General features: G+C 39.4%; 1 pseudogene; it reads right to left on the reverse strand.

The window, feature by feature from the left end:
• Positions 1-20765: 20765 nt before the first annotated feature.
• On the reverse strand, positions 20766-22765 carry LOC149230745 (MLO-like protein 14 pseudogene; annotated as a pseudogene).
• Positions 22766-23014: the final 249 nt, after the last annotated feature.

Genomic DNA, 23014 nt, shown 5'->3' on the forward strand with positions numbered 1-23014 from the left:
GAGAAAGGTATAAGAGGAGGCTTGAGGGTCACTTGGAGAGTACACTAGAGTAATCAGTCATTCTATTCTCTAGAGAAGGGTTTGCTAAGAGAGATAGAATCAGCGATCGGAGTTGCATCTGAGGGCCATTGATTACAGAGAAATTGAGATGAAAAGATAGTGTCGAAAGAGCAGCGCAGTAGCTAGAGGGAGTGACGCAGTAGCAGCCAGGACTCACGCAGAGGCAGTTGGGAGTTGCGCAGAGCCTCAGAGAGGCCAGCATTGCTGACACAGAGGGCCAGAAGGTTGACACAAACCCATTCAAGGTGATTCAAACCCATTCAAGGTGACGCAGGGCCAGCGCTGGGCAGAGAGGGGTTGACACAGTCCAGAAAGGCAAATGCTAGGGTTTTTGGGGCAGAATGGAGCTGAGGCGCTGCCGGAAGGTTTATCCGGGGTTTCACTCGGAACATTTGTCTCAAACTGAGTGGTATTATTGCCAAGGAAATTATCTGTTGGGTAAGCCATATTTGACACCCATATTATACTCTGATATTGCTTAATAAGAAAACCCTTAAATAGCTGCACCGGTTTTCCCACCTTGGGTTTTTCCGGGGACATTGGTCCAAAAATAACGGTGTCATTTGGTGTGATTGTTTTTGTTTCCTTCAGTTGATGATCTGTAATATGTTGAGCATGCACTAGTGTTTATTTTCAATATTTACATTGTAAATAACTTGTTAACTAACGGAACAAGTAGGTAGGAATAAGTCAGATAGAGTGCATGGAGAGTTTTTAACTGGTAGACTTAGAAACCTCAACAATTATCACTGTTGTTTCCTACCTCCTTGGCTACTAATCTGATCAATGGGTAGATGAGGCCATTATAGGATTTTTTTCCATCTTCTCTACTGATTCTAAGCCCTCCATTGTGTTTAATTTTAGCCATTTTCTTGCAAAGTCCATTCATCAGCAACTTGTTAAATTTCCAACTGAGGAGGTATTCAAATATGCCTTTGTATTGGTGTACATGTTTCTATACTTTCAGGGGGACAACATTAACCTTGCTTTGAAAAAACTGGATGAAAAAGGAAACCAGCAGTGAGTCATCTTTTGGACTACTCTGGTCATGAAAGAGTAGAAAGAGTACACTTATAAACAATTTACAGAGATGTTTGTTCACCCAACAATAGGTCTCCTGAGCAACAGAATAGAACTAAGGATTAGTGAAGAAATCAAAAGGGTGTTGCAACTATCAAATCAAGTTCAGACAAGGCACTGGTACCTTTATGAAAATTATACAGAAATAAGAATATTTGGATGTGAGCTCCCACCTTATAAACTACCAAAATTCCTCCCAATGAGGATTTTTGCCTTGGAGTACATAAGGCAGATGATCAACATGGATGAAATCCACTTTGTTACTGCCAAGAAGAAATCCCAGTTTAAAATAAAAACACAGGTTGGCCCTTTCATTTGCAACAACAGGACAACAGGGGAAGAGGTAGAGAAGCTCTTGAAGGAAACATAGTTCAGCCTCAGTTTTACCTAGTCCTATCATCCATTAGGGATCATTTCTAGATTAAGGTAGAAACCAAGTATACTCCTTACTTTCACACAACCAAGCCAGAAATAGAAAAGTACAAGAATCAGTTAGAGTGGGTTGAGAACACCTTACAGGAGGAAAAAGAATAGCAGGTATCATCATCTATAGTGCAAACTCCTACCATGCAGGAGAAGACAACCAAAAGGAGTAGAGAGGAAGAGTCCCCTTTAGGGATTGACATCTTTAGTGAAGGATTTAAAATAATGTACAGAAATAAGGCCAAGCCTAGTTCCAGACTAAGCCTTAGCAAAGATTCAGAGCAACAGACCATTATCACCACTAAGCAGCCACTTGTTTCCTCATTAGTGGGTGATCAGTGCACATAGTCTCTACCACCTCCACAACTTCACAAGAGCATCAGTAAATGATTCAGACAGGTACATCTATTTCAAGAAAGTCAGAGAAGAGCACAATGGACATCTTCAAGGAGATAAAAGTTAGAAATGAAGCCTTGAAGATTAACACTTACAACCAGTTCTGGAAACAGACTTCTAGTGCCCAAAGAAGGTCGTTGTCAGCCTTTGACTCAGAAAAGGGGAAAATGCAAATGGCATTCCTCCAAGCACAAGTTCCCCAACCCAAGGGAGCATCAGACTACAAAAAGACAGCTTTTGAGTTTGATGTAAAGGATATACATCCCATTGACCAAATGGAGATGCATAAGCAGACTGGGGAAATGATTTTATCTACTGTCACTAACACTGCCATGACTTTGTCCAAATTACAGGTTACATTAGCAAATGTCCAGTCACAGCTAAATATGGAGAAGGTCTCTACACTTGCCAAAGACACCAGGATTAAAACCCTGGAGGATTTGGTAATCAAACTGGGTTATGATCCTGCAAACATCAATGCTGCAGAGGAACTTGTCAAGAAGAAGAATTTGGATATAGCAGCGTTGAGGAAGCAGTTAAAACTGCCAGCTACTGAAGATCCTTTGGCTAAGGATATTACAGAGACAGAGACTCAAAAGGAAGATATGATGAAGCTCATCATGGAGTAGACTGCACAGCTTAAGCAAATGGAGACATAGATGGAGAAATTGATCAAAGAAAAGGAGAAACCTGCTAAAAATATAGTGCCTCTAGAAGCACTTCCTATCACATTCATTCCTACGGCCATCCCAGCTATGATACGTATAGGAGATGCCGCAGACTAGTTGGCCAATGCAGTCCAAAATATGTCTCTTCAGACTAAGGAAACCAAAATGTTGCAGGATCAAGTGAAACTTCTAGAGGATCATCGCCAGAAATCTAAGATTTTTCATGCAGCAGAGCTTGAGAGAGCTTAGAATCAGATAGAAGTATGGAAGAAGTGAGAAACTGAGTCTTGCATTGGCCATACTCTGGGTCATGTCAAGGAAATCATATGGAACAACATCATTGAGGAGATAGATGAAATTTGGCCATGTATCCAGATTATTTTTGAGCAAAAGGAGTTGATGGAAAAGGCAAAGCAGACCATTTCCAGTATAAATGCTCAACTAGGAGATGCTTGCTACAACCAATAGCGTTATAAAGTTCCTCAACTCCAAGAATAGATATGAATTGGATGATGTAGGATTGGATGACAGAACTGAAACCATCCTGGAGGTGAAGAAAGTTCTGACCAAGAAGAACTTAGTTGTACAATTGACATAGAAGTGTCACACTCTTGAAGTAGCAACAAATAGATTTTTCACAAGGATTGATGCATTGAACAAGAAGGGTATGCTTTCACTGTTTGTTATCAATGATAAACTAATGACCAAGGAAGACTACATGAAGAAGCTTCAGGATATTTCTAGGGATACAACCAAGTCCTCCAACATCAAAGGTTCCATGATAAGCAGGATGTTTTACGAAGCCATCAACAACATATGTTTTATTCAACATGAGATAAAACATATTTTCACTGTAAAACCTACTTTTTCCCAGTATACTGAGGTAGATGAAATCTACCATAAGGTGACCAAGATAGCAATCCCAGATGAAGAACAGTGGGAAAAGTTGTGTGAATTTCAAGATTAGATGACAGATCAGTTTCACCAACACAACACCCGAATAATGGCCAATCAACAACAACTTTCCTTCAAAACAGGGCCAGATGTTCAGATTCATTCTTTTTGATCGAATTAATTCTGTTTTTGTTAGTTTTAAGTAATAATAGAATGTCGTGTCACTCAGGCATTTATTGTAATATTTTGTAATTTTGTATAAATACTTCAGCCTATCGAAGTATTGAGGGTTTGCACCCTTGAACCAATTATCACACTGATTTGTACTAAGCTGAAGCATTTTTTATTAAATAAAAGATTATGGATTTACTTCATATGGCTTGTCTCTTAGTGAGTTGTTTTCATCATGTTTTTCATTATGTATTCTTCATATAATTTAATTATTTTACCATCATCCGATTGAAAATTTAATTGAATCTCAGTTTCATTTTGAATCCTTTGTGAAGTTGCATTTAAATAAGAGATTAATTTGCAAGACTATTTGTTATTGTAAATTCCTCTTTGAACTTAAATTTCACTAGATTTCTGTAATAGTTTAATTATATTCTGTTGATCTAGGAAACATTGTTTTCTTGATTTCTGCTTATAAATGGTTAACTACTCAGTCTGAATATTAAATCACTTATACTTCTCTATATTCTACTTATCCATCCCATTTAAATAAAATAACAATATGTATTTAAAGAACAACCTTTTTTTTATTAAGGATCTTTCTAAGTTTAAAGCCCCTGTTTTTAAACAGTTCACTGGTAATCCAAACCATTAAAATCAACAAAACATTTTAGATGCTTTGACATAGCCAATTGACCTTAGGTTATATCAAAGGACAACACCTTGTCACAAGTTCTTAGAGTAATTCTGCTTGACTTTTCTATTTCAAAAGCCCTCTCTCACCATGGGAATTCAATGTATTATGGTCCAAATTCTGACTAAAATAATTAAAAGGCATTTGTTGAATTCAATGTGTTCTATTCTAAATACTAACTGAAACAATTAAAGCGCATTTGTTGGTGTGTGGTAAGTTATATTTACTACAATCCATCTTGATTTTCTACAGTTTGCAGCAGCAATGCCTTGATCTCCTTGGCTATAACATCTTCCCTCATGGATTGCTCTGCTCAAAATACATCTAGTGTAAATCCATTGAGCAACTTATGATTGCTTAATTAACATCAAGACCAAGTCCATCCAAATCCTTGATGTAGATAAAAGCAATCCTGACTTTTTCGAACAAAGCATGTGAATGTTTAGGTTCTTTCCTTTAGATGGATCAGATTGTGAGAATCTCTCTATGGTGCCTATTGTTTCCCTTGGTGCTCAACCCCATCCAGAGCCTTGATGTGGATAGAAGAAACCCTGACTTTTTCGAACAAAGCATGTGAATGTTTAGGTTCTTTCCTTCAGATGGATTAGATTGTGAGAATCTCTCTATGGTGCCTATCATATCCCTTGGTGCTCAACCGACCTGCAATTGGATAGTAGTCCACCAGAACTTATGAGAGGCTCATTTTGTGAGAGCAATTGCATTTGCTAATTGACTTCAACATTATAACCTTGGGCCACTTGAGTAAATATTATATGATGAAAGAAAATTAATTGATACTTTTCCATCTCCTGATAATACAAAGTAATTTGCTAATTGACCTCAACATTGTAACCTTGGGCCACTTGAGTAAATATTATATGATCAAAGAAAATTAACAAGGCCTTGCATCTTTGAGTCGCTGGGAATGTTTAATGTTTTTAGGTATAACATTGTTATTAGTTGGCATTGTTACATATTGCCCTCTTCATTTTCGAACGAGGCAAGAACTCTCAATCAGGGTTCAAATGTTATGAGCATGGGTTTCCATTTTCTATCAGCAAACAATTCTAATAGGTGATTTCAAATTCCATTCAATACAGTTCATTATTTAAATAAATTCCTTAAGTTAATTTGGAAGATGTACCTTTTATCTTTATAAATATGTTCACACTCACTAGTCGTTCAAATTTGGATTGTTGGCTTTATCGATCAATTGGCACAAATGTTGGTGACATTGCAATTTCGGGAGTGGTATTTCGACAAAAATTAGCCTACAGGACCTTTAAGGTTTGGGAAATTTCTTCTTGTTCAATTCCCATGCAGGTAGATGATTTTTTCATAAATTAGTTCTCTAATTTAAATTAGAAAACTTTACATGTATGAATTGATCATGAAAAGATTTTGGAGTTCTTTACTAGAGCTGATCATTAGCACTAGCCTTAGGTAAACTCTTGTACATATTTTGTTATGTTTTCTTAGGTTGCTCTTGTGAAAAATCCAGTTGTATCAATGAATTGTTGTATTTTAGCCCAAATGGGGCAGTCCTTGGTAACTTAATCTATACTCTATATTCATTAATAAGATGTTTTGATATCATTTCCTTCTTTATACAACCATGCAAGTGATTTGTAATAATGACATCTACAAATGACTCTGGTCTCTTTTTTTTTTGGTTGTGCAGCAATATTTTTTGGTTGCGCACCAATAAAATGGTGTGCTACTTCCTCTATTCGGATATTGACATGCCTGCATTTGTGTTATAGGTGTTGCATTTTCCAAGCAAATAGTTCACATATATATTCTTATTTTGTGGCAAGTGATTTGAGACAACATCTAGAGGCTTGCTTGCATGCTTAAAGGCCAACCTATACATTCTTGTAGGTCTGTAAAATTAAGTTTGTATTGAAAGTATATTTATTAACATAGATATAATTTAAAAAGTTTGACGCACATGTTGGTGGTGTGAATAATATTGCTTTTTCACATCCTACCTACCGGTTCTTCATAATTACATGTGGGGATGATAAGACCATCAAGGTAATACTCTTTATCATGTGTCAAGACTCATTCTAATAGTTACCGCTTACTTATCTGTATATGAAAATTTAAAAAGAAAGAAGAAGAAAAAATGTTTGTGCTGGTATGTGTGGGATGCATTAACTGATCGAAAGCAGTACACATTTGAAGGTCATGAAAATCTGTTTGTTCTTGCCAGTAAGAATTATATTCAGGTACTTTGTTCCTTGAGACCTGAAAAATTTATGTGCATTGCAGTTGAGTAATATTAAATTCTAGTTGTTTTGAAGTTACATTGCATATTCTATTTTTGTTTGATGTTTGGCTTCCTGTGAATTTTTGGCCATATGATAAATACCTTATTGCACTAAAGATAGATGAATTATGATTCTTTTCTCATATGCAATTTATATTTTCTACACCTATTAATGGAAAGGTCAAAGCCTGGTTGTATGATCGTGGGGGATCTGTTAGAAAATGTAACTATGTTCGGTCTGTAATAATGTACTTGAGTCATTATGTAATGTACTTTTCAAAAGAATAAAGAAAAGATTTAATATTGTAACAATGAATTATTAAAGCATGGGTTTCATGCTTGGGTCGTCATTATATTAGTTAAATTCCCCATTGTGGACTTCTAGGATTAATATTGATTTTCTAAAGTCATTGTACATTCGAAGAGACCCTTCTTGGGCTTTCAAATCATGTAAAAAGGTTTTGTATCAAGTGAAATATGAATTATGTACCCTCCACATCAAGTCGGCCTAAGGACCCCCATTCGACCCACAAGAAACCTATATATTGAAGGAGGTCGAAGTCATGTAGATCACTTACACTCAAGCAAGTTCGATATCTCAAGAAGAGTTGGAGAAGTGCGAAGTCTGTTGCCTGGAGAACGAAAGAATTTTAAGTTTGGGAGAGTCTCTAGAGAAGAAGAAAATCGAAATTTTGGTGTCTCTCTCTCTTTGTTTCGTGGTCTGGGTTGGGAAATCGAAGTCTCCTAAGATTTTGTTGTTGTCGAAAGTTGTTGCCAAGTCGAAGTTGTTGGAAAGGGTCGAAGATATTGGAGGGTGACATGGTGTGGAGGGAAAGTATGGGCCTGGTCTAGGGTAGAGAGTCTCAAAGAATACTATTGAAAGGAAGAATTATCTTGACTGGGTTTTCCCCTCGAGAGGGGTTTTACCTTGGCATGTGCCTATATCTTGTGTCTCTTGTTTTGTGATATTCATACATGTATAATTTCTTGATGAAAGATAAGATAATAAAGAGGTAAAAGAAGCCAACACACTCACAAGTAGTTATCAAGAAAGAAGAATCAAACCCTAATATAATATCTTTGATTTTCTAACATGGTACAGAGCTAGGGTCAAGAGAAGTCGAAGATCACTTTCTTGGCATGGATTCTCCCTCTATGGTGAACTACATAATATTGGGTTACAACACTGTTGGAAGATGGATCAAGAACATCATCTATTACTTATTCAACAAAGTCAAGAGTCAAGGATTCTTGGTTGCCCTTATAGGTTCTCTTACCCATGACAATGCATGGATCATTGATAGTGGAGCATGGAGACACATGACAAGTGAAAGCAAGCAACTTCACACACTATCAAAGGAGTCATCCTCTCATGCAGTGGAATTGGGTGACAACAAAAGCTATGTTGGTAGAGGCCAGGGATCTACATCATTAAAGTAGGATAGTGGATCGAAGTTGCATCTCAACAACATTCTCTGTGTTCCAGGTTTGAAAAAGAATTTATTTTCTATTTCTTGTTTAGAACATAAAAGGGAAAGGATTGCTTTTGTTGATGGAAAAGTATTCGTTTGGGGAAATAACTCTAGTATTGACAAAGCTAGGGTTATTGGAGTTTGTGAAGGAAGTCTTTACCGGGTTATCACTCCATCTCCTAAAGCTTTGGTTCATGTGGAAATAAGTCCCATTTAAATATGGCATCAAAGGTATGGTCATCTTCATTATAGGGTCATCCATACTCTTAGTCAACTAGTTCATGGTATTCTTGATATGAAGTTAGATCATGAAGGTGTGTGCTGTGAAAATTTGGAAGCCCAAATTTCTATTGCATCAATTGATTACGTTTCTCCTATTTGTTAATTACTTGAAAAAATTATTTACTGTCTCCTATAGTAAACACTGAAACTAATACACTGGATCCTTCACCATTTAAATAAAATGTGAAAACAATAAACTAAGAAAGAAAGAAATACACAACACATCTACACAGTTATTTTTGGACAAATGTCCCCGGAAAAATCCAGTGTGGGAAAACCGGTGAAACAACTGAGGGTTTTATTATTAAGCAGTAGTAATTTCTAAATACAATCTTTGGATGCCTTCTTGGCTATCCAGTACAAAGAATATCATTGATAGAGAGATAAGTGAGATTACCTCACACTATCACTGGAAATCCTAACTGATCCAGTCATTGAATGAACAACCCCTGGCTGTCTTTGCGCTGCCTCTGCGCAGTCACTGCATCAACCCAACGTCACAGCCTCTAGGAACAGTGGCACCCCTTCCGTTGATCTATTTTCTACCCAGGAACTTCGATTTTCGCCTCCCTATCTCATACCCTAGCTTCTGGCTTCTGATATTGATTCCTCCAACAAATTTTCAGACCTCCTCAAGGCTTCTGCACTGCCTCTACGTTAGCCTACACTAGCCAGCATAGCCACAACGCTGCGTCTCCTAGATCTCTCTCTGCGTTCTCTACTAAGTATTCCCAAATCATGATAAATCTCCAACCAGAACTATCCCTGCCCCTCAATGCAAAATATCACTTCGAATTCTCTTCCCGGCAACTGTTGTGCTTCAGAAATTCGATCTTCTGATCTCCCACTCAATATGTTTTCCAAATGCCCCTCAAGCCTCTTCTTATAATCTTTTTGTTGAGAACCAACAACGCAGATTAGATCCTAATCAATGGTTCAGATCATTTTGGCTTGATCCTTGTCTTCTTCTAGAAGTTTCACTTACAGTTAGATTAATACCCTTTAATTATTTTAATTTCCTAAGTTTAGACTTAGGCACCCATTAAAAATAATTAATTATTTTAATAAAACTTTCTTCGGGTGGAATTTCCCAAAACGTTTCTGGGTATTGGAGAATGCATGTGTCCTAGCTTCCCTGCAAATTTTGAGACTTAGAGCACATCCGATGCTACCAAAAAACAACACTCCCTATTAGCAAGGAATATACTCTAGTAATGCAACCTGTTGAAGCATCACCCTTCTCTATAACATCTCCGTCTGCGCTGCTGATGTCTGACATCGCTTCCCACCAACTACTACAAAAATGTTGCATTTGTACTATTGCTGACACTTCCACTACCAACACTACATCCGTACTGCAACTCCATCTCCAATTCTGCATCTGTGCTACTACTGGCCCTACCACTTCCAACACTACATCTGCACCGCATCCTTCTCCAATTGCTGCTGCTACTGCATCAACAACGAAAAATCATCCAAAATTACTTAATAGGTGTTCAGTATGATGCATCTGTTGCAAGAGTTCTGGATGCTGCTAGTCTCTACATTGAACCTTTGAAGTCTCTACATTGCCGCGGACTCTGCTTTGTGCCAACTGCACTGCTACCAACTCTAGCTCTGCGTTGCTCAGTCTCTGGCGCTCTTAGCCACTGCAGCTATCACTCTGACACTCTTTTGCACCAACTGACACTGGTCCATCCTGTTTCTTCTAATCTGGGCTCCCGTAGCAAGGTATTGATCCAAGAGGTGGACTCCTCAAGGATCCTGCCCAACTGCAGTCCTTTCGAACTATAGCTCTAGATCACCCCACCTCCCTGCTGGAGGTATCTGGGTTGTCATGGAAAAATCCTCCTCATCAATCTTTGTAGATGCAGCCTTCGGATCATGCTTCTCATATTTTTCCTTCTTCCTGAGAGGAAATTGTGTAGAGTAATGACCAACTTCTCCACACTCGAAGCACTTGATCTTCGAAATATCTTTCTTCTTCTTCCACTACTCCTACTGACCCTTAGATGTGAGCACTACATTTTCATCCTCCTCCTTCGGCTTCGTCCCACTGCTGCTACTGTTATTGTCAAGCTTGCACTTGACTAAGTCCCTCCTCATCTCTTCTTATTGAAGAGCGGCCCACATTCCTTTCCAGTCTGGCAATTTCTCCCTACCCAAGATGCTCTGGACAAATACTTTCCACTCTTCTGAAACTAAATTCAGGGCCATCCTCACCATCTCGTTAGGTTGAGGTGTTGACCCCACAACTGCCAACTCATCACAGGTCTCTTGAATCTTTGCAAGGAACGGATCAATGCGTTCTCCCATTCTTCATCTGCGTGGATCTCATCTTCTGCTCCAAGTACATCTTCCGTTGTTTGGAAGATACCTGATATAGCGTGGAAAAGGCATCCCACATCTCCTTGGCATTTTCTTTGCCTAAGATGTGACATACTACATGATCCTTCACTCCGTCGAGGGTCATCCACTTAGCCTTTTCCATCTCTCCCTTGTACTTTTTGAGCGAATCTGGATCCGTGCGCTCAACTACGACATTGTCGGCATAGATATTGATAAAATGTTCATCCAGAAGGCATGACATCCTTGCCTTCAAAATCACATAGCTGGATGCACCATCCAAACAACCCTGATCTCTCAACCCACTGGCTACCATCTCTACCAATTGAAAAAGTCGAATGACCTCCTATCTCCTACTGTTGCTCATCAAATGAGAATTCGAATTCCCTGGCTAGGACTTCTCTAAGGAAGAAGTTCCCTCAAGTGTCTCTTCCTCCTTCTGATGTCTTTCTGCCTGGAAACTACTTGCAGAAAACTGTGTCACACTCTAAATCCCTCTTTGCTGAAGCTATTGTCGCGTTGCTCCCTCTGTCGCTGATAGATTTCGATCTGGAAATCCTACCTCTCTATCGACTCACTCAGAGAGAGATTTACCACGAAAATATTTCCCTCCTAGCCTGAACTGCACAATCCCTATAGGGATTCGATTTGCTACATATGCAACACTTCGAGTTCCTTCTTCCTTCAACTCTGGGATCTTTTGGCACTGCTCTCTTGTTTCACTTGCAGCTCCGATACCATGTGAAAATTTGTAAGCCCAAATTTCTACCACAACCACTGATTACGTTTCTCCTATTTGTTAATTACTTGAACAAAATATTTACTGTTTCCTACAACAAACACTGAAACTAATACATTGCAGCGTTCACCATTTAAATAAAATGTGGAAACAAGAAACTAAGCAAGAAAGAAATACAAAACACATCTACACAGTTATTTTTGGACAAATGTCCCCAAAAACAACCAATGTGGGAAAACCGATGCAACAACTAAGGGTTTTATTATTAAGCAGTGGTAATTTCTAAATACAATCTCTTGATGCCTTTCTGGCTATCCAATACAAAGAATATCATTGATAAATAGATAAGTGAGATTACCTCATACTATCACGGGAGATCCTGACTGATCCAGCCATTGAATGAACAACCCCTGGCTGCCTCTGCGTTAGCCCGACCTCACAACCTCTAGGGACAATGTCACCCTTTCTGCTGATCAATTTTCTGCCCAAGAACTTCGATTTTCACCTCTCGGTCTCACACCCCAGCTTCTAGCTTTTGATATCAATTCCTTCAGCAAATTTCGGACCTCCTCAAGGCTTTTGCGTTACCTCTGTGTCAGCCTACGCTAGCCGGCTTATCCACAACGTTGCCTCTCCTGGATCTCTCTCTTCCTTCTCTGCTGAGTATTCCTGGATTAGGAGAAATATCCAACCAGAACCATCCCTGCCCCTCATTGCAAAATATCACTTCGAATTCTCTTCCTGGCAACTTTTATGCTTCAAAATTTTGATTTTTTGATCTCCCACTCGATGTGTTTTCTAAATGCCCATCAAGCCTCCTCCTATAATCTTTTTGTTGATAACCAACGTTCCAGATTAGATCCTAATCAATGGCTCAGATCATTTTGGCTTGATCCTCGTCTTCTTCTAGAAGTTTCACCCACAGATAGATTAATACCCTTTAATTGTTTTAATTTCCTTAGTTTAGACTTAGGCACCCATTAAAAATAATTAATTATTTTAATAAAACTGTCTTTGGGTGGAATTTCCCAAAACTATTTCTGTGTATTGGAGAATGCATGCGTCCTAGCCTCCCTACAAATTTTAAGGGTTAGAACACATCTGATGCTACCATAAAACAGCATGTGAAAGGGATTCTCTTTGGGGTAGCATACTAGAAAGCCATTTCATAATAGTGAAACTAGGTCTAATGAAATATTAGACCTCATCCACTTTGATGTATGCGGGCGCATGTTTGACAAATCACTTGGAGGTAATCTCTACTATGTAACATTCCTTGATGACCATTCGAGGAAGACATGGCTCTACCTACTCAAAACTAAAGATGAAATATTTGATAAGTTCAAGGAGTTCAGGGTTGAAGTGGAAACCCTAATCGAAAGAAATATAAAGACCCTAAGGTTTGACAATGGTGGGGAATACACTTTTAAAGAGAATAACATAGTGTAAGGATGCAGGTATTAAGAGAGGGGGCTTAGTGTTCCCTACACTCTTGAACGCAATTTTTAAATTATGGTATGTTCTATGCTTAGAGCATTTTACTTATCTTTCTTATTATTATCCATAGACTAGCAATCACATGTACATAAGTAAAGTGTAGATAGAACATTAAACGATCAAAAGAAAACAAGCCAAGACAAGAGACACAAGATGTGGAAGCTAGCCAGGGACAAACCCCAATATGGGGAAACCCTTTGATAAAATCTTCTTTTATCTTCAATAATTCAGTAGAGAGAAATAGTACATAAATCTGATTTACATCAACAGCAGCAAACCCTAGATCAGCGACATCAGCATCATTGGCATCAATGGCATTAGTATCATCGGCATCGCTGGCATCACCAGCATCAGCATCATCAGCTTCACCGACATCATCGGCATCACTGGCATCATCGGCTTCACCGGCATCATCGGCTTCACCAACATCATCAGTAAACTAGGGCAGACAATATTTTTCAAACCGACCGTCGGATCGACTTGATTCCTTCACCAAAAAATGTGGCCTTCTGAGGAGAGTCAGATCCACCTACATCACAGTTCAAAGAGGGAGAAAGATGGTCAACACTGGTCAAACTTTCGATCTGCAGTTGTAGCCCTAAATCTGCGTCCTTCGTTCCACACATGTGAGAGAAGAGTCTCTTTCTGCGCAGTAGGAGAAGAGCCTCTTTTCTACGCAGGAGAGAGAGAGAGATGTGATGAGAGAGTGTGTCCAAATGAGGAAAATACCTCCTGTATTTATACACAAATGTTGATGATTGAATAGATGCCACTGTTGGGCTTCTGAGCCTACATGAGTTGCTGGTCGGCTTGATAATTATTCCATAATCAAAATAAATTCATATCTCCATAAATACTTATTGGAATCGGATGATCTTTAGATCAATCCTACACCTCTTGATGAGAGAAATCTAATAAAAATATTATTATCCATGAATAAGATGACCCACATGGAGTTTGGCCCTAGTTTCCAATTTTAACACTCCCTCTCAACTAGGGAGAACTCCATCTGTAATTTGTCTATTAGTCACTATTATTCATCCATCAAGTGCACTACCCTGTACAGCTTGACCCCTGCTCTGCTCTGCTCTATCCTACTTGCTCTGCTCTACTCTGTTCTATTCCGCTCTGCTATGTTCTGCTCTGCTCTTATTCTGTTCTGCTCTGCTCTTGTTATATTCTGCTATGTTTTGTCCAAATTATGAAGAAGAAGAAATGATCGAGGATGTATCATATTGAATCAAAATCAGTCTCAAAGTATGTACCACTAGTCCCAAACCAGTGTCAACCGACCCGAAGTCAGCGTCATAGTGGGTACAACTCCTACTACTGGTCCCAGACTAGTATCATCCTCCACTGACTCAAAGTCAGTCTCAGAGTGCGTACCACTGGTCCCAGACCAGTCCTTCACTGACCTGAAGTTAGTCTCAGAGTATGTACCACTGTTCCCAGTCCAGTCTCAACTGACCCGAAGTCAGCGTCATAGTGGGTACAACTCCTACCACTGGTCCCAGACCAGTATCATTGATCCCAGATCAATGAAGTTCATCCTAGTATAGGGAGTACGGTAAATACAACGATGCATCCATCGGTACTACTATGGTCCCTATCCTCGTTTCCCTGCTTATTGATCAAATGAGAGGTACTTCCCATGAGTCCCAGACTGCATGGGTAGGATGCCTTGACAAGAGAACTAATCAATCTTGTCCTCACAAGAGAATTAATCATCCTCCTACACAATCGTCATGGAGAACACATCATCCAGACCTCACAGGAGAACTAATCATCTTGCTACACAAGAGAGCGAATCATCTTGTCCACAAGAGAGCGAGTCATCTTGTCCACAAGAAGGCGAATCATCCTATCTCACAAGAGAGTGAATCATCTTGTCTCACAATAGAGCGAATCATCCTTTCCATAGGAGAGTGAATCATCCTGTCCACAGGAGAGTGAATCATTTTGTCCTAGTATGCACCACCAGGGTAGGGTGAGTCACCTTGTGGTCGTATCTTGCTCCAGTAAGAACCACAAGCCCCCAGAGCTCCCAGAGATCAATGTATGCAACATGCAAGACCCTTTTACAAGGGTCTCTCGACGACTCCAAGTTGTTTGGGAAAATCACAGATTTGATCTTTCCCTGGGGTTTTGTCAAAATGTCAGTGATCTATACATCAGTCTCAATGCGATGGAGCCTCCTTGCTCATTGACTTACCATATCCCAGATAAGGCAACATTTGATGTTTATCTACTGGAGAAATCATCGAATATGGGATTCCTCTATAATCGAATCCCACCTCTGGTTGTCACAGAGAATCACAATGGTATTCATCATGTGTACAAACAGCTCACTGAAGAGCTTTTGCAACCACACTGCCTCACAGGAGGCCATGCTAGCAGCAATGTATTCTGCCTTGGCGGTGCTAAGAGCCACCGACTTCTGCTTCTTGCTCATCCAGGATATCGAGGTAGATTCCAAAGAGAACCAACACTGAGAAGTGCTCTCCACACTGCCTGCTCACTCAGCATTCGAATAATCATGCAGTTTCATATTTCTGGCAGTGTATCTTAATCCATGAGAGATTGTGCCCCGAAGACATCTCAGAAAATTCTTGGCATCAATCCAGTGAGGCTCAACCAAATATGAGCTCACCATGCTCACTGCAAAACATATGTTCGGACGGAGGTTCACCAAGAACATCAACGCGAATGAGTTTACGAAACTCAGAGGAATTTCTCAAATCAAGTCTAACATCACTACCATATAACTTCTAAAAGTTAAGATCCTCGAGGTAGTCACATGCTTGTAGTCCACCATACCAAATCTTTCCAATATCTTCACCACATATTTTCCCTTGAGATAGGAAAATTTCCCTTGGCTTCTGACAGACTTCAAGTCCTAGGAAATAGTGCATCAGTCCTAGGTCCTTCATTTCAAATTCAGAAGCCAACTCCCTCTTATATTTGTGAATGAGAGGGTCTGCACCTGTTACGAAGAGGTCATCCACATACAGCACCAGTATGAGAGGTCTGTCATCTTCAACCTTAAAGTAGAGGTTAGGGTTGGCTTCACTCCTAGTGAATCCCAACTTCATCAAGTAGTTGTCTATCCTCTCATACCATGCTCGGGGTGCTTGCTTCAGCCCATAGAGAGCCTTCTTCAACCCGCATACATGAGATTTTTTATCATAAATCTCAAATCCTTCGGGTTGCTCCATGTAGACCTCTTCTTTGATTGAACCATGCAAGAACGCGGTCTTGAAATCCATCTGACGTAGTTTCCATCCTTGTGAATCCGCAAGGGCTATGATCGAGTGGATGGTGGTATAGTTGGCAACAGGTGCAAATACCTCAACGTAGTCTATACCTTCCTTCTGGGAGAAGCCACGAGCGAAAAAACTAGCCTTATATTTTTCCATACTTCCATCTACTGCATGCTTTATCTTGTAAATCCATTTAGAAGTGACAATTGTCTTGTCCTGGAGTCTAGGAACTACTTCCCAGACATCATTCTTCATAATAGACTCATATTCTTCGGTCATAGCATCCTTCCATACTTGATGCTTGACGACATCTGAGAATGATGAAGGCTCATTTTTTATGATCGTTCTCATGATGGTCAAGTATCCCTGATACCTATTGGGTTTCTTACTTTCACGGAAGGTTCCTTGGGGTGCAATGTGTCCTTCAGCATCATTGACTAGCCCCTTAAGCCAAGAGGGCCTCTTCCTAGAAGAGCAAGGCTTAGGTGGATCAATAGGATCCATGGGTTCTTCCACATCAGGCAATGTTTCATCATCCTTTTCTTTCGGTTCCTTGGTGTTGGCTTCTTGAGAGCACTCCTCAAAGTTGAAAGATTTTCCACCTTGTTGAGGGCCATATCTTCATCAAAGGTGACATCATGACTAATCACAACTTCCCTTTGACCGACTACATAGATTCTATAACCCTTAGGATTTTCACCATAGCCCACGAAGATTCCTTTCTTTCCAGATGCACCCAATTTATTCCTTTCCTCTTTCAGCACATGAAAATATACAGGGCTTCCAAAAATTCTAAAATGAGATACGTCAGGTTTCTTACTAGTGAACATTTCTTCAGGAGTCTTGGAACCCAATGCTTGATGAGGGCATCGGTTTTGTACATATACGGCAGTGTTTGCAGCTTCGGCCCATAGAAACTTCGGAAGTCTTTGATCATGGAGCATGGGACGGACCAATGTTGCAGGAAGCATCCCCCCCCCGCGGTTCTAAGGCCCGAAGTGCGTCCCGTACGGATTTGTATAGGAAGCGTCCCCAGAAGCGCGACTTCAAAATTCGAAAGTGCGGTTCTGCCTGTTTTGGACGCTTCTTGGAAATTTCTGAAGCTTTCCTCCTAAGCATGCTTCATACAACACTTCAGTCGTACAAAGCGTGGTGCTTCAGAGGGTGAAGCATATGCTTCCCGTACAGTTTCGTACGATTCCGGAAAAGCGCTGTGCGAAGGGAAGAAATGCGATTTTTTATTTATTTATTTATTTTAATTTTAATTGACTTGGCATAAAGGGGGTGGGTCCACCTTGAGTTAGGGTGAGGAATGAAGGGAATAAAGCCCCCATTCATTCCTCATTTGCTCACTTTGAGTTTATGAAAGTTGGAGAAGAGAAGAGAGGAGAGGAGAAGAGAGGAGAGCTTGGAGGAGTGAAGGAGGAGGAGCTTGGAGCACTTCATCTACAAGAGCTAAATAGGTAAGTTAAAACCCCAAACTCCCTTATTTTTTGACATTTTTTTTGTATTTTTCTCCTCCCTCTCCTACTATTTCCCATTGTTTCGACTTGCTCCTTTACTTGCAGGTTGTCCACCACCTATATCCATATTCCAAGATGGTGTTCTTTTGGCTTCTATGTATCATTCCACTCTTGGTTTTAATGATGGCAAGGGGGAGTAGGAATAGAAGGGAAGAAGCACAAGAGGACAGTGGTCCCAATATGAGTGACCCAATGTATGATGAGGAGGAAGGGTTTGAAGAGGAAGGGGATGAACTTGAAACACTAGAGGGGAAAGCTGCATTAACACCCTTGTGGAACTATGTGACCAAACTTGATGGGGGAAAGGGTGGTGGAACTTACAAATTTGTGTGCCCTCATGGTTGTCATGGAGAAAAACCATATTGTGGTTCATATACCCGTGTGAGGAGGCATCTTTGTGGGGTGCTGGACAGTGATGATAAAAAGGGTCCTGTGGGGATACAAATTTGCCCAAACATTTCATCTGAACAAAGAAGAAAATACATCCAAATAGAGGAGGCTGCACAACAAAAAAACAAGAAACAAAAAACTCATTCTGAATCAAGTGAAACCTCTAAATTTGGTAGCTCATCTCCTCATGGTACTTCTTCAAGTTCTGGAGGTAGATGAACAATAGGATATTTCCTTAATGTTGTTGGGAGGGATGATGTGGATGGAAAGATAGTCTGTTTTCTTTGTGCTTGTTGTGTACCATTCAATGTGCTTCACTCTCCCTATTGGCATGAAATGGTAAAGGCCATCAATGAAGCCCCAAAAGGATACAAGGCCCCCAACTATGAGAAAGTTATAACAGTGTTATTAGAAAGAGAAAAAGCTAAGGTTCAAAGAGCTTTGACACATTTTACAAATGAGTGGGTAGATTCTGGGGTATCCATTGTATCAGATGGGTGGACAAATATTAGAAACCAAAATTTGGTAAATGTTCTTGGTGTTTCTTCTTATTACATGTCATGACTTCTCCTCCATCAGTGCATCTGCACAAAACATTGCAGATCTCCTATTGCAATCAATCAAAGATGTTGGTCCGAATATGCTTAAAAATTTGATGTATGTTTGTAATCGCTAGAATATAGATGGTTGATGTACATACCAGTAACTACAATGGAATCATGGATGCCATATCTATCTTGATTTATGCAAAAATATGCATGTTTTCATGTCTTGTACAACTAATTTGGTATTTGGGATGTTTTTTTTTAGTATAAATGAAAATATATATATATATATATATATATATATATATATATATATATATATATATATATATATATATAGATATATATATATATATATATATATATATATATATATATATATATATATATATATATATATATATATATATATATATATATATATATATATATATAGCAGACGCTTCGCTTCCTAGATTTTTGGAAAATGACGCTTCTGCGTCCTTGCTTCCAAAAACGTCCCCGCTTCGTCCTCGCTTTGTGCAATGTTGGGACGGACAACTTCCATAATCGTACAATTCTTCCTTTTCACCACACCATTCTGTTTAGGAGTATATGGTGTAGTAGTCTCTCTCCTGATGCCGGCCTCTTTACAAAAGTCATGAAACTCGTTAGATTCATATTCAGTCCCATTATCAGTCCTTAAGATCTTGATATTCTTTTCAGTTTGATTCTCGATCAAGGCTTTGAAGTGTCGAAACCAAGAGAACACTTCATCCTTCTTCTTCAAGAAGTATATCCAAGTCTTTCGAGAATAGTCATCTGTAAAAGTAAGGTAATATAAATATCCTCCCAAGGAGTTCACAGGCATCATACCTGATGTTATCTCAAAATCAGACCCTGATAGGCTGTTGGTCAGGTTGACTCTAAGTAACTATTTCAAACCTACTTTAGGCTGAGGCTTAGCCTCCTCAATCTGAGAGGGCTCTCTCTAGATGGGTTAATGATTTTGATTAAGATAAGATGGCTAACTCTTTGTGAAATAACTGTGACAAATATAGATGCTTGAAAAACATTAAACAAGTTTCCATTGGGCCTATGGAGTCAACAACACCTCAATAAACAAGGATCTTGACTTTACATAGAAGTCAGGGCATTCGGCATTTGAATATTCAGAACATAACTCATATGAAACCATATTTTAAAAATGCAGACAGGAAATAAGAGCACAATCAGTGAATTCTGAGTGATTATACATTTATACAACTGTAAAAATTTAAGGAAAAGACAAGATCACACATTCTGAACATAGAAATCCTTAATGAATCCTGAGAAGTAAAGCCAAATTATATTACTGAAACTCTGTCTTTACATAAGCCAAATACAATGCTCTGTCATAAAGTTTTCCAACCCCCATTACATTGTTGTTTCAGCTATATATAGAATTCTTATTCTAACTGATCGAGATTCCTCCTCCAGCATGAGGGGAATTCGAAAACTACTTCTAGTGACGCCTATCAACATTTAACTAACTAATAAATACAACAAAGTGCTGACTGTAGTTTTTAAGAGTTCTAAATCAATTATGACTGTAACTCCATATTATATGCATGATGACTTCTCCTCGTTCTTTGACAGCTGGTCCTCTTTTAGTTTGGCTGAGATGGCTGAGATGGGTATTTAATGCCCTGTGTTGACCTTGGATGTTGAAACTTTTTAACTGCTTCAGAAGTATTAGGAGATTTCCCCTGCTTCTCGGCTTCAGTTTTCCCCAAAATATTCGAATGCACAGAAACATGTCTTTTAGCCTTTAATTACCCAAAATGTGGAAGACTGCCACGTTCTTGATGCGTTGTAAGCTTTGTCCATGAACATGTGTGCAGGAAAAAGTTTCTTGCAGGCAAACCGTTTGATATATCTTGAACTCAATCGAAGCAGATTGCTGTAATTTGTTTGTTGCAGCACCTTCTTGAATCCATTCTGTAACCACTTTAAATTCCCCTGAACTTGAAATTTCAAAAAATAAAAACATCTGTCGTTAGAGTCAAAAAGGTTGAAGAGCTGATGCATTTCCTTAATTGCAACTCTGGGACCTGGTAATGTTCTCCCATCTCCTTAAATGAAACAGAAAACTATCTCCAGTCCGGTTCATATAAGGATCCAAGTCCATCTCTAAAGAAGTATCAGTGCTTGTGGCATTGTAGAGGCATAAGACAACATTCTCTGCACTCCTTGAATATAAAGCAAAGTTGACAGATCCATCCCTGCCCATTGAAAATCCAAGAGGATCTGGTTTTCCTCGACCAAAACCAACAAGAAGACAAAAATTCTTACCCAAATGAGTCCTGACCCAAAGATCATTGGAACTCTTTAATACAAATGTAAGAAATAAAAGTGCTTGGCTTGAATCAAATGCTAAGTCCAGGGTATGGGAACCTGTAGGATCTTGCTGGAATGGAGTTTTCATAAATTTCTGTTTATTTACAGTTACAGATGTCGTACCATTAGGTACACTAGCAGCATCCAGAACTACCAATCTTGAAGAATTTGACAGATATAGACCCCAATGCAAACATAGATCACGGTCCAGATCACCAAATCTTCGTGGCAAGAAAACTTCAATGGTTACTTTGTATACTGTATCCACTCTTCCAACAAATGCCTTTACCTCTCCTCCAGCATCTGTTTGAAACAGGTAGACTGATTCACTGGTACTAAGAGGAATTTCTTTCCTTCTCTCTGATCGGTTTCCCACCTTTTGAAGAGAAGATGAGGAGTGAACACAAAACGTATGTGCAAAAGCATCAACGTCTAAAGAGTGCCCATGAGCATTCAATATCCTCTGTTTTACTCTTCTATATCTGCTAATGCAATTGTACTTCACTTTTTCCTGAGAAACATGCAAAAATGGACTTCTGGTATTGTTGAAGTTGGTCCCAGGCACCTCAGACAGATAGCTGCAAGAATGTCTGAATGGTACATAATGTATATTCCATGAACATCTTAAAGACAATTTAGGAAGCTTACACCGACATCCATAGCGTGTATAATGCCCCAACATATCCAATGAAACATGCCAAACCAGTTGCAATAATATGCTGCAGCTTCGCTCCCAAAATGAGGATGAGAACAATAGGGACAAAAGAGATCCAGAAGTATAAATTAGCATCATGCACATTGAATAGCATAAAAGAAATGACAAAACCCTACAAACGTGCACTGAGACCAACAATCTGCTTGAATTCATCCTCCATAGAACGTATCATATAGCTATGGAAATCATATTTAAATGGCAAATTGTGATTTGTCACAAATCCCATTCTCAAAGTTATGTAATCAGCTTTTGTAACAGTTTGACCAAAACTGCCAAAGAAAACATACCACCCAAGCAAAGAATCTGTTTCTGCTCCAAGTTGTTGCTGTGTGGTATTTAACAAAAGTTTATTGCCTTATCAAGGTCAGCGCTCGTGAAATTTCTTTTAAATTGGCATGAGTATTTGCATGTGCCTCATTCTCCCAATCCCTCCATGTGTAAATCTTTACAATTGCCAACACCATTGTTAAGCAGCTGTAAAAAATATGTATGACTGCCATAACGAAGATAAATCGATGAAGCTGCTCCAGACCTTCCAATGAAACAAAAGGCTCTTCACCTTCTTTGCAATGGGAGGCACCGGCTTCACTACTTAGAACCCGCCTCCATGTGTTGCATGTAGAAAACAAAAATCCCAGGAGTTTCCGTGCAGGCTTTTCGTGCTCATCCCCAGATTCAGCGTCGTCAAACTGGTGGACATAACAAGGATAGAAAAAGGGCTTGTAATACTGTGAAGGGATACAAATACGAGATATATAACTCGCGGTTGCCGTCAGCAATAATGAAAGAAACCCCAGCAACATCAGTTCATCTTTCATAGTCTCCAATGCATGAAACAGAGCCTTCCTCTTTGATGCATGCAGCCAATGGCCTAACCGGTGAATCGATCGCTCGACCAACAAGGAAACGACCACCAATACCGTTAGCACAGTGGCTACTGACCATGTTGGTGTTATGGCCAACGACCTCACCTCCCCCATTATAAGGTTTCCAGCATATTTGTGACCACCAACGTGTGAGCATGAACTCACAGCTACATGAACTTTGAGGCTTCGAGATTCTATATCTCCTTTTGAAACTTGCAATCTGAGCTTACGACGACACCTAATGACCTAATGATAAGGATAAGCGGTCGAATTGACAGGCAAAGGGTATAAGCTGATCACTGATAATGGATTTTGATGGATATGTCAGCTGTGTAAGATTGGCTATGGATTAGGACAAATCCA

Source organism: Pinus tabuliformis, chromosome J (assembly GCF_031772625.1).
Source record: "Pinus tabuliformis cultivar Carrire ecotype Pingquan chromosome J, CPIR1, whole genome shotgun sequence".
Lineage (NCBI taxonomy): Eukaryota > Viridiplantae > Streptophyta > Pinopsida > Pinales > Pinaceae > Pinus > Pinus tabuliformis.